The sequence below is a fragment of the Ovis aries genome, chromosome 1, assembly GCF_016772045.2.
Source record: "Ovis aries strain OAR_USU_Benz2616 breed Rambouillet chromosome 1, ARS-UI_Ramb_v3.0, whole genome shotgun sequence".
Lineage (NCBI taxonomy): Eukaryota > Metazoa > Chordata > Mammalia > Artiodactyla > Bovidae > Ovis > Ovis aries.
This window is the reverse complement of record NC_056054.1, coordinates 201,654,429-201,666,801: the sequence shown is the minus strand read 5'-3', so window position 1 is coordinate 201,666,801 and position 12,373 is coordinate 201,654,429. Positions and strand designations below refer to the sequence as shown.

At 46.7% G+C, this 12,373-nt stretch overlaps 1 protein-coding gene across 3 annotated transcripts in view; it reads right to left on the bottom strand.

The window, feature by feature from the left end:
* The window catches only part of DGKG (diacylglycerol kinase gamma), a 226,178-nt gene extending 215,110 nt beyond the window's left edge, over positions 1–11,068 (bottom strand). For all 3 annotated transcript variants that reach the window (XM_004003065.5, XM_042233457.1, XM_004003066.5), the window contains exon 1: positions 10,752–11,068. The gene's annotated coding sequence lies outside the window, so the exon portion shown is untranslated. The remainder of the gene's footprint in view (positions 1–10,751) is intronic.
* Positions 11,069–12,373: the final 1,305 nt, after the last annotated feature.

Below are 12,373 nucleotides of genomic sequence, written 5' to 3'. Positions count from 1 at the left end.
GACCCCTCACTGTCTACCAGAACAGATCCACACTATTTAACTTGGGAGACAAGGCCCTCCTGTCCACATATCTAGACTCATCTCCTACCTCAACTCATCTCCATTTCTCAGCTCAGTTTTTGCTCCATCCACACTGTACCCAAGAGCTACCTCTGAGCCTTCACTTATGCTGTTCCCTTTACTAGAATGTATTACCCACACTTGTCTCTTCACTTAGCCTCTAGCCAGCTTTTACACTTTGGCCGGGGCCCATCTACTCCAGAGAGTATTACCTGACCTCTTGGTGACCTTGCTCTGACTCTCATCTAAAGATGATGCTGCGGTTTGTCTGTCTCTGTCTCTCGTCTACCCAGTTCTACCCAGCTCCCCTAGAACCGGCTGGTCCTATGCCCAGCAACTCATCCTGTGTCTAGCACAGAGTGCATTCTCAATATTTATTGACTGGTTTAATGTTGATCAGATGATTGAGTGAATGTCCTCAGGAGTGCATTTTCCAGGATATTCATGATTTAGGGCTTAGGAACCATGGGGGCTTTGGGGCAGCATGGGAATTGCCCCAGCTATAGAAAAATATGGCTACTGACTTCCTGTTGGGAAAGATAATTTTTTGTGAGATCATGTTCTCATCCTGGCATGGGAAAAGGGCAAGGACAGTCTCCTACCAGTGGGTGACCTGGGGTCAGGTTCTGTGGGCTGTGGATATCCTTGTTGATGAGACCTTGGGACAGGGAGGGTGGGGGACTGGGTTAATAGCACCCATTTAGCATGACTATCAAGGATCCTGGAAGGAACACTATGGCCCTGGGGGACTGAGAGAGCCTTCTCCAGCTCCTTCACATTATCTGAAAGGCAGGGGAACTGAGGCAGCAGGTATAGTGCTATAGGCTGCTGTCCCAGAGCAGAGAGGTGAAAAAATGCAGCCAGGAATGAAAACATTTGGGCAAAAACATTTCAAGAATTTCAGCATCAAGGGTCAAGTGGCCTTGCTGACCTCTGGCCACTTGGCACTTTCACACCAGGTCAGAAAACAGGAACGTGAAAACTTGGTGCCTGGGCAGATGACACCATCTATGCCTTAAACAAAGAGAAAACTTTCCAGACTCACATAGAAAGGAGGGATGGGCCCAAATGGCCAGCTGCTGCTTGGTCACTGAGTTTTATCCTTCATCCCTTTTCTTGCCATAGTAGACTCTTCTACTCTTCACAGCCTCTGCTTCGGTGAACTCTACTGAAATGAGGCCGATGACATCCAAGCTACCTGCCTCACACTTATGACTGGAATCAGGAAAGACCATAAACACAAATACACTGTTACCTTCCAAGTGTGGTACATGTCTAAAGGATAGTTATTATTATTGTGATTTCATCATCAAAAAGTGTACAAACACAAATACTGTATATTAACTCACATAAATGGAATCTAGAAAGATGGTACCAATGATCCTACATGCAGGGCAGCAAAGGAGATATGGACATAAAGAATAGACTTTTGGACTCAGTGGGAGAAGGAGAGGGTGAAATGATTTGTGAGAATAGCATTGAAACATATATATTACCATATGCAAAATAGATAAAAAGCGCAAGTTCGATGTATGACGCAGGGCGCCCAAAGCCAGTGCCCTGTGACAACCTGGACGGATAGGGTGTGGAAGGAGGCAGGAAGGGGCTTCAGGACGAATGGGACACATGTATACCTATGGCTGATTCATACTGATGTATGGCAAAAAAAAATCACAATATTGTAAAGCAGTTATCCTCCAATTAAAATAAATAAATAAAAAAATTTAAGAAGTCTACAAACAATACATGTTGGAGATGGTGTGCAGAAAAGGGAAACTTTCTACACTATTGGTGGGAATGTAAATTGGTATAGCCACTATGGAGAACAGTTTGGAGATTCCTTTAAAAGCTAATATAGAGCTACTATATGATCCAGGAATCCCACTCCTGGGCATATATCTGGAGAAAACCATAATTGGAAAAGATGCATGCACCCCAATGTTCACTGTGGCACTACTTACAACAGCCAGGACATGGAAGCAACCTAAATATCCATGGACAGAGAAATGGAAATAGAAGTTGTATGCACATACAATGGAATGTTACTTAGCCATAAAAAATGAAATAATGCCTTTGCAGTAAGCTGGATGGATCCAGAAATTATCAAACTAAGTGAAGTAAGTCAGATAGAAAAAGACAAATATCATATGATATCACTTATATGCAGAATCTTAAAAAAATGATACAAATGAAATTATTTATAAAACAGAAACAGATTCACAGACTTAGAAAACAAACGTATGGCTGCCAAAGGGGAAACATGATGGGGAGGGATAAATTAGTAGTTTGGGATGAGCATATACACACTACTATATATAAAACAGATAATCAACCAAGATGTACTGTATAGCAATATTTTGGAATAACCTAGATGGGAGGAGAATTTGAAAAACAATGGAGATATATATATATATATATATATACACACACACACACATACACATACATATGGCTCCCATGGTAAAGCATCTGCCTGCAATGCAGGAGACCTGGGTTCGATTCCTGGGTCAGGAAGATCCCCTGGAGAAGGAAACAGCAATCCACTCCAGCACTCTTGCCTACAAAATTCCATGGACGGAGAAGCCTGATAGTCTACAGTCCATGGGGTTGCAAAGAGTTGGACACGACTGAGCGACTTCTCTTTCACATATATATACACAAATGAATCACTTTGCTGTAGCTGAAACTAACAGAACATTGTAAATCAACTATACTACAACATAAAAATAAAATACAAAAATTTTTTAAAGTCTTCTCTTACTTGGACCTTTTTTCTCTGTGTTCCATGTCTTGCCATGGAGACCTTTCAGCTCCATTTCCCACTTGAACAATAAGCTTGCTCCTCCTTTCTCCTATTAAACCATGACACCAGGAAAGACTCTTTAATTTTCACTGAGACATCAATGATTAAGAGGTTAATTCCAAGAGAACAAGAGAACATTTCTGCAGAAAACAAAGCCTTAGGCTTCTTCAGAATCAAAGATGGAGAGAAGAAGTATACCCTGGAGAAAGCACTCAGGAACAGTTATGTGACCTTGGCCTGTCCTGAAGGTGTGAGCCCATGCAGGGCCCTTTCCTTTAGATGGAGGATTCCTCATATTGAAGAGGAAGGCCTGGGACCAACTGCTTCTCTGGCTCCTTCTCTGATCTCATGTTCAGTAATGCTAGAGACTATTAGATCTGCCTCAAATTAATACAATCTCTTGGCCTAACAATAACATTCCAGGGTGTCAAGACAATATACAGTTGAGATCATTAAATCACTCTCCTTAATCTGTACAGAATCACAGAATGAGGAACCTACTAATACTACAGCTACCATCATCATTCCCATGAACCACAACTCCACCACTACCATCAATCCCATGAACCACCACTCCACCACTACCATCATTACCATGAACCACCACTACTACTGCTACCACATCATCACAATCACCATGAATCACACCATGCCAGGCCTCCTTGTTCAACACCAACTCCCGGAGTTCACCCAAACTCATGTCCATCGAGTCAGTGATGCCATCCAGCCATCTCATCCTCTGTCGTCCCCTTCTCCTCCTGCCCCCAATCCCTCCCAGTATCAGGGTCTTTTCCAATGAGTCAACTCTTTGCATGAGGTAGCCAAAGTACTGGAGTTTCAGCTTTAGCATCAGTCCTTCCAATGGACACCTAGGACTGATCTTATTTAGGATGGACTGGTTGGATCTCCTTGCAGTCCAAGGGACTCTCAAGAGTATTCTCCAACACCACAGTTCAAAAGCATCAATTCTTTGGCACTCAGCCTTCTTCACAGTCCAACTCTCACACCCATACACGACCACTGGAAAAACCATAGCCTTCACTAGATAGACCTTTGTTGACAAAGTAATGTCTCCGCTTTTTAGTATGCTATCTAGGTTGGTCATAACTTTCCTTCCAAGGAGTAAGCGTCTTTTAATTTCATGGCTGCAATCACCATCTGCAGTGATTCTGGAGCCCCCAAAAATAAAGTCTGACACTGTTTCCACTGTTTTCCCATCTATTTCCCATAAAGTGATGGGACCAGATGCCATGATCTTCGTTTTCTGAATGTTGAGCTTTAAGCCAACATTTTCACTCTCCTCTTTCACTTTCTTCAAGAGGCTTTTTAGTTCCTCTTCACTTTCTGCCGTAAGGGTGGTGTCATCTGCATATCTGAGGTTATTGATGTTTCTCCCAGCAATCTCGATTTCAGCTTGTGCTTCTTCCAGCCCAGCTGATGTACTCTGATGTACTCTGCATAGAAGTTAAATACGCAGGGTGACAATATACAGCCTTGACATACTCCTTTTCCTGTTTGGAACCAGTCTGTTTTTCCATGTCCAGTTCTAACTGTTGCTTCCTGACCTGCATATAGGTTTCTCAAGAGGCAGGTCAGGTGGTCTGGTATTCCCATCTCTTTCGGAATTTTCCACAGTTTATTGTGATCCACACAGTCAAAGGCTTTGAAATAGTCAATAAAGCAGAAATAGATGTTTTTCTGGAACTCTCTTGCTTTTTCGATGATCGAGCAGATGTTGGCAATTTGATCTCTGGTTCCTCTGCCTTTTCTAAAACCAGCTTGAACATCTGGAGTTTTGTGGTTCATGTATTGCTGAAGCCTAGCTTAGAGAATTTTGAGCATTACTTTACTAGTGTGTGAGATGAGTGCAATTGTGCGGTAGTTTGAGCATTCTTTGGCATTACAGAAGAGGATTTGGAATGAGCTTTTAGGACTGAAGTTTTGATCTTAAGAAATCAACATGGGTTAACTGCTAGTAGTTTATGTCAAAGTAACAAATTTATTTCTTTGACAGCCTTAGGCAGGGAGATGGGGGAAATACCAGTGAGAAGGAGTATCTGGACTTTATCAAGGCCTTTGATAAGATTCCTCTGATAATCTTCTGAAGAAGGATAATTATGGGTTGAGTGATAGTGCAAGAAGATAAATTATCTTAAAAAGTGCCGTGTATTTATTGAATTGACATCTATCAGGAGCATATATTGGAATGCTCCAGAATGCTGTAATGTTTATAATTTTTTATTGATGACTTAGTTGAAGAGGTCATACTCATGTCTGGGGACAATAGGAAGCCAGATGGAAGGGACAGGATATATTCTGGGTGACAGGATCAAAGCCAGAAATATCTGGGCAAGCTGGAAAGACAGATTGAATTAAGCAAGACAAAACTGGGAATAAATGCAAGGGCTCTGTATTTGGGTCCCAGGTAGCATCTCTACAAATATGGGATGGGAGGACAGCAGCAGGCAGGGGATACAGTTCAAGAGCAAGTTTAAAAGAAAGTTGGTTTTTTTCAACGGATATAAAACTCAACAGCTATAACCTGTATAGAAGCTGGTGCACTGAGATGACCCAGACGGATGGTACGGGGAGGGAAGAGGGAGGGGGGTTCAGGATGGGGAACACGTGAATACCTGCGGCGGATTCATGTTGATGTATGGCAAAACCAATACAATATTTTAAAGTAATTAACCTCCAATTAAAATAAATAAGTTTATATTAAAAAAAAAAAAGCTAGTTCAGCCTGACAGGGTTTTAACAGAAACCTGAGTGTAGAATAAAGGAAGCGATCATCTCATGCCACGTGGTGCTGATTAAGCCTTCTTTGAAATGTTATGCTTTATTCATTAAGAATAAAATTAAGAAAAACTGGGGCAAGAGAGTGAGGACGATCCTGGAGCCAGTGACCTATGGGCCCAGATAGAGCAGCGGGGCGGGCACAGGCCATGGAGTTGGAGCCCAGTTATATCAATAGCTGGCTGTGATTGGATACTGTAGATTCTAACCAAGCCAGTATTTCTATCCAGAATGATGATCAGCTTCCCTGAGAAGCACAGATGGTGGTGGTTGGCTGGCCTGCTCTCCTAGGTTTTGGTCCTCTGGTCAGATCACATTATAGGTGGGTTCCTTTCTCCTGACCTCACCCATCCAGGGACAGTCTCTTATGCCCCCAAGCAAATTTTCACACTTTTGAAATGCGAATGTATGCATTCTCCAATATGGCAGCCGGAAGCTATATATGGCATTTCAGCACTGGAAATATGACTGAGAAACTGAAATTTTTATTTTAATTTTAATGAAGTGAAAATGGCAAGTCACATGCGTAAATACACTGCACAGCTCTAAACAGCTTTCAGATGCATTTCTGAGACTGATCAATCTGAGCAGAATCAAGATGCATCAAAAGAGAAATGCACATGGAGTACCCAGCACAGTACCTGGAAAATTTTCTTGCTCAGTCAGCTCACTGAATTGTCTACTCTGTGAAAGTACTAGTTCAGGTGCTGGGCACAGCACTAGCTATACCTCTAGGAGTTTACAGTTTAGTGGGGGATGGGCAGATAAGTGATGTCACCACAGAGAGCTACGTGTATGCACAGCTATAGCAGAGAGATCGCTAACCTAGATGAACAGTTGAGGAAGGATTACTAGAAAATTTTAAGACCTGAGCTGAGTCTTAAACAAGTAGACCTCATGCTAGAGGCTCAATGGATATTTATTCCACTTATGAGATTATATTCCAAGGCTGCCAAGCCCACTGCTGGTGGCAGAGGTGGCTGTGGGGCAAACGCAGCCCTAGAGAAAATTCATAGCTAGGGGCAATTAGTTTTATTTGAAAATCCCCCCTTTTGTATTGCCTAATTTCTCTTCTGTGGCCACATTTTCTTCGCGTGAGGACATTTTTTGCTGATGTGTATAACCTTAATTTTTACAGCATAATTAGTAGTCCCTAACCATGAGTGGGTGGAGGCAGTCGGTAGTTGAACAGGTGAATTTTGTTACATATAAAGATAACTCACTATGGTTTGGTTGTGGAATTCTATTACTACTTGGTGTAAACAAACAGCTTGGTGAAAATAGCCAGTGTGTGAAGAAGCTATCACTGACTGGCTGGGCTGGCTGAATTGGGCTCTGATAGTGATGTACCTTCTAAGAGTGGGGGCTAATCTATTAATTTGTGTGGAGAAGTAGGATGTTATGCTACTTATATTTTACACAGTTGTCTGTTCAAAGGTAGTAAATGATGTCTAGCCAGAGAATTCTGCAATTGATACTTGTGCACACACAAAAAACAGGCACGGCCATATAGTATGTGGTTTTCACAATCACACTTGTGTGTATACATCAGGGAAATATGTGTAATCCCTCCCCCATGAGGCCAAGTGAATGCCCATGAGGGCTGGATTGGTCGTGTGAGGAGACCCTCCTATGCTTTGACTGTGGCAGAGTTGCCTCATGGGGATGGAAGTATAAACTGGTATATCCTTTTTGCAAACCAGCTTGTCATATATACTAGGAACTTTAAAACATTCATGCCCTTTGGCCTAGCGATTTAACTTCTGGGCATCTATACACAGGAAGTATTTGGAAATGCCTGCAGGAAGACTGCACAGAGATGTTGTGCAGAGTTATGTCGTTGCTAAACACAGGAAACAATTTAAATAACTAACAAAATAATAATACGCAGCCATGTGAAGGACTTTCACTACAGTACTATTTAGGAGAAAAAGTAGAGAAGTAATAGCTACAGAGGCTAAGCAACCCCTCAGTTGTTGAACAACCTGGGTTTGAATCCTGACTCTGCTGCTTACAAGTGGTGGGGCTTGGGAAGTCCCCTGCACTCTCTGGGGTTAATAATACTGCCTCAGGACTTTTGAGGATTACATGGCACAGAATTTAAAATACTTAACACTTGCAAGGTACATTGCCAAGCCATGATAAAGTCTCTTCAGTTGTGTCCGATTCTTTGCGACCCTATGGATTGTAGCCTGCTTGGGCTCCTCTGTCCATGGGATTCTCCAGGCAAGAATACTGGAGTGGGTTGCTCTGCCCTCATCCAGGGGATCTTCCCCACCCAGGGATCGAACCCATGTCTCCTGTAGCTCCTGTATTATAGGTAGATTATTTACCGCTGAGCCACCAGGGAAGCCTGCAAGGTACATTAGGTATCCACTAAATGCTTACTCCTTGGAAGGAAAGTTATGACCAACCTAGACAGCATACTAAAAAGCAGAGACATTGCTTTGCCAACAAAGGTCCGTCTAGTGAAGGCTATGGTTTTCCAGTGGTCATGTATGGGTGTGAGAGTTGGACTGTGAAGAAGGTTGAGCACCAAAGAACTGATGCTTTTGAAGTGTGGTGTTGGAGAACACTCTTGAGAGTCCCTTGGACTGCAAGGAGATCCAACCAGTCCATCCTAAAGGAGATCAGCCCTAGGTGTTCTTTGGAAGGACTGATGCTAAAGCTGAAACTCCAGTACTTTGGCCACCTCATGTGAAGAGTTGACTCACTGGAAAAGACTCTGATGCTGGGAGGGATAGGGGGCAGGAGGAGAAGGGGACGACAGAGGATGAGATGGCTGGATGGCATCACCGACTCGATGGACATGAGTTTGGGTGAACTCCGGGAGTTGGTGATGGACAGGGAGGCCTGGTGTGCTGCGGTTCATGGGGTCGCAAAGAGTCGGACACAACTGAGCGACTGAACTGAACTGAAATGTTGGCTCCCCCTGGACTGTACAATTTCAAGACATAAAAATAGCTGGAAAGGAAATATGCTAATATATTAGCCTTGTGGAAATGTCTGTAGTTTGATTCTTTGTACACTTTTCAACTTGCCAACATTCAATGTGAATTATTTTTATACTAAAAATGTATATCATAATGTTGCAATACAATAAGATTTGTTTTTTTTAGGTTTTACCACAACAAAAATAGTGCTTCTCTGCCAGAGAAGATGGATGGAAGTGCTTCTCTTCCAGAGGATGAGCTAGGGATCAGCAGTAGAGGAAAGAGCTACTGTTTTATGGGTACTTCCTGGAGCAGAGCCTCAGGCATGCACAGCTGGGACCTCTAGGAGTGCAACGCTGGTGGCATCCACCCCCACCTGTTGAAGGTGCTCTGGGAGATCTGAGGGGGAGCTGGAACAGATGGCCTTAGTAGTTTTTCCTGTCTCTGAAAGTCTAGGCATCTTAGATTCCAAGATGCTTTGATTGTTTATCATTACCTCCCCATGTCTTGGTTGATCTGAACCAAACACTGACACGAAACTGTAAGACAGGAAAGACTCATCTGCTTGCTCCCCATTTCCACCCCTCCCCCCCCCAAATGCTTGTAATAACGTCTACCAGCGCTATTCATAAACGTTAAGGGTGATCCCTAAAGACACGAATGGAAGGTATAGTAGGAAGGTTAGATTAATGGCAGCCTTTTATTTGATGACTATAATTTACCTTCAGAACCAAGGCAAACACAGTCCTTCTAAACTAAACTAAGTCCCCTCCCACCTTAGGACAAAGCTCTGAAATGAGAGGAGCACAAAGTATGTGTGCGTGGGTGACCAAATACTGGTGACCTTTGCCCCCTGTGATCTAATACCTTTCGTTGACAACGAGGGGTACCCTGTGCTCTAGCAAGTGACTTTTGGGGGCTGTTTTTTAAACAAAAACTCCCAGGCACCGAAGTAACGGCGTCGTCTCCCCGCTTTCGAACCCGAGCCCTGTATTCTGACCGCTGCCCCTCATCAGTGATGTTTTCTGGTCCACACCTCCCAAACCAAAGCGCGTTACCCTAAGTCCCGAAAAGAGAAAGGACGAACAGCCCTCTCAGGGCCCCCTCCGGACCGCGAGGTCATCGTTTGCTAATGAAGCAGCAGGAGACAGTCGCCCCGAGCCCGCCTGCGAGCGCGCCCGCGGGTTCGCAGCTCTCCCGCGCGCCACTGCGGCGCAGCCACAAACCGCCGCGCGTGCCGCAGACCCTCCTGCCCTTCCGCGGGGAAAGAAGGGGCATGCGGAAAGGTCTCCCCGCCACTCTGAGTCCCGCACCTGGATGGCTCACACCTGGGAGCTGCCTCTTCCCTCCTGCCTCGTGCTTCCCGCTGCAGCGATGGCGCGGATGAGGGCAGCGCATCGGAATCACCTGTAGGGCTTTTTCGAACTCCACAGCCCCCCGCCCCCTCAAATTCTAGTCCACTTGTCCAGAGGAAGGAAATCTCTGAATGTGCAGGATGAGTGGACTGGTGGAGTTTTCGAAAGCCCCACAGGTGATACTAAATGCACGCACATGCACAAACACCTTTTGAGTCCGAAACTAAGCAGGTCAACCCGACCTCCCTGACCCTCCTCTCCTTCCGTAGCTTCTATTTGTCAAGGTCTCCGCGTTCTCTTCAGCTTCCCTTTACGCTCCCCCAGCACGGGGGCTTTGTGGAGTCCCCCCAAAGTCCCAGAACCCTGCGGGACGGTCAGAGGTTTGGCGGCCAGGCGTCAGAAGAAGTGTCCCCGCTCTTTGCTGCCCTTGTGCACTCTGGGGGCGCGAACTGGATACCAAAGGTAAGCCTAGAAGGGGCAAAATCTGACCAGTTGTTTCAGCACCCTGCGTGGAGCCAGGCCACCTCCCGCCCGCACACCTTTGAGGTTCGGAAGGTCCTCCCAATCAAAGAGGAAGCCGGTGCCCCGCCCTGGGCGGCTCCCCGTGCCCTCACACTGCCAGGGGGCATCCCCTCCTGCAGGGGCTGTGCGGCAGGTGGCATCGTCAGGAGGAGGGCGCCGTGGCCTTGGCTGCAGCTCCCTCCCCTGGCCATGGGACCGGCACCCGCTTTGGCCCCCTTTTCCAACTTGCTGCAGCTCGCGCCCCCAGCCCGAGCCCCCTCCGCCGCGCGGGCCGCGTCTTACCTCTGCGAGCAACACTTGGTTGCGCGGTTCCTCGGCGCGCTCCTTCCTCGGGGCTTATTCCCTTACTTGGGAGGAAAGAGGAACCGAGAGACTGAAAGGGGACCGAGGCTGGCGTCTGGGCGTCTGCCCGCCCGCGCAGCCCTCCCAGGGAGGGGGATGGAGCTCGGGTGGGCGCCCCAGGAGCTCCGGCGGCCCGGTTGGGATTAGGCGGCGCTGGGGTCTCTGCCCGCCCAGGTACCCGCGGCTCCGGAGCGGTGCGTCTCGGCGGCCCGCTACTACGGCACTGCGGCGCCCTGCCACTAGCAGCGGGCAAGTCCGGCTGCCACTCTCACGGCGGAGCCCTGCCCCCGGGCGCAGAGCCCGCCCCCGCCACACACCCGCGTGCGCGCGCACACGCGCAACACACCGGCGCGTGCACACACGCGTGAATGCGGTGGGCTCAGAGCGAACCTGCGCCTCTTTGGTGGTTCGGGCCCTTCTCACTGGTAGGGCTTCGGTCTGGGAGGAGGAGTTGGAGGCTGAGGGATTTAGAAAGGCTGCAGCAGCGGTGGGCTGCGCAGAGAGGCCCAAGGCCGGGTGACGCAGGGGACAGGGACAACTGTTTGACAAATACCTACAGCTCAGCCAGGGCCTCGGCTGCCTCACTATCTCGACCAAGTCAAAGAAAAACAAAAAATGCAAAGTCAACACATTTTCTCCGTTTCCTAGGCACTCAATGTCTCTAGCATCTAAATCATTACCCCTTCCCAAGGGCGCATTTCAGAGGCAGGGGACTGGTGACTGTTCCATCTGAAAAAATTTCTCCCATGGAAGATGTAGGGGCACCATCGCAGCCCACCGAAGTTGGGCTCTGATCGCTGATCAGGTCTTAAGACTGAGGCTTAATTTTCTTTCTCCTTTACTTTTAGGTGACCACGGGTTGTTTTCCTCCACAGCAAATAGATCACTTCTTACTTTAAAAACGTAGAAAAGCACAGAAAAGGGGCTGGAAGGGAGGGGTAAGGAATGAAGGCCAGCGTTGGCCAAGACACTGCTCTTTCCATGACGTGCAGGTCTGTATGTGGTGATGGTGGTGGAGAGGACACTGTCTCAGGCATGTCACACCAGCAGGGTGTGTCTGTCCATTTCACACCACATTTAAAGCCATCCAGAGTTTGGCCTCTCATCTGTAAAATATGTAGAGTTTTCCAGTTTCCACAACTGAGAATTCTTTTCTGCCAGCAGGCAGTGAAGGTCCCGGGTCAGGACTGCAGCCAAGAAGCTTTCTGATGATGCTGAGGCACCAAGGGGCCCTGGGTGTCTGGGCATTTGGGGAAGAAGCCTCAAGCATGAGTGCCAGACAGCACTGAAGACCCTGATGGTCAGTGTCCATATCGGGCCATCTGCAGGCAAGCCAATGGTGTACATGAGAAACTGAAGCTCAGAGATTTCCCCAGGTTTCACGTGGTAGGGAAGGCAGTGCTTGTGTTCATAATTCATCTGACCATTCACCTATCATCTATTATCTCTATTCTCTCTCATCCTGGCTTGGTTCTTTGAGCTCCCTTCAGTTAGAATGAAATAATCCTAGTGAGGGGGCTCTCAAAGGTCTTTTATCTTTTCTTGTTTCCCTTTTAGTCCCT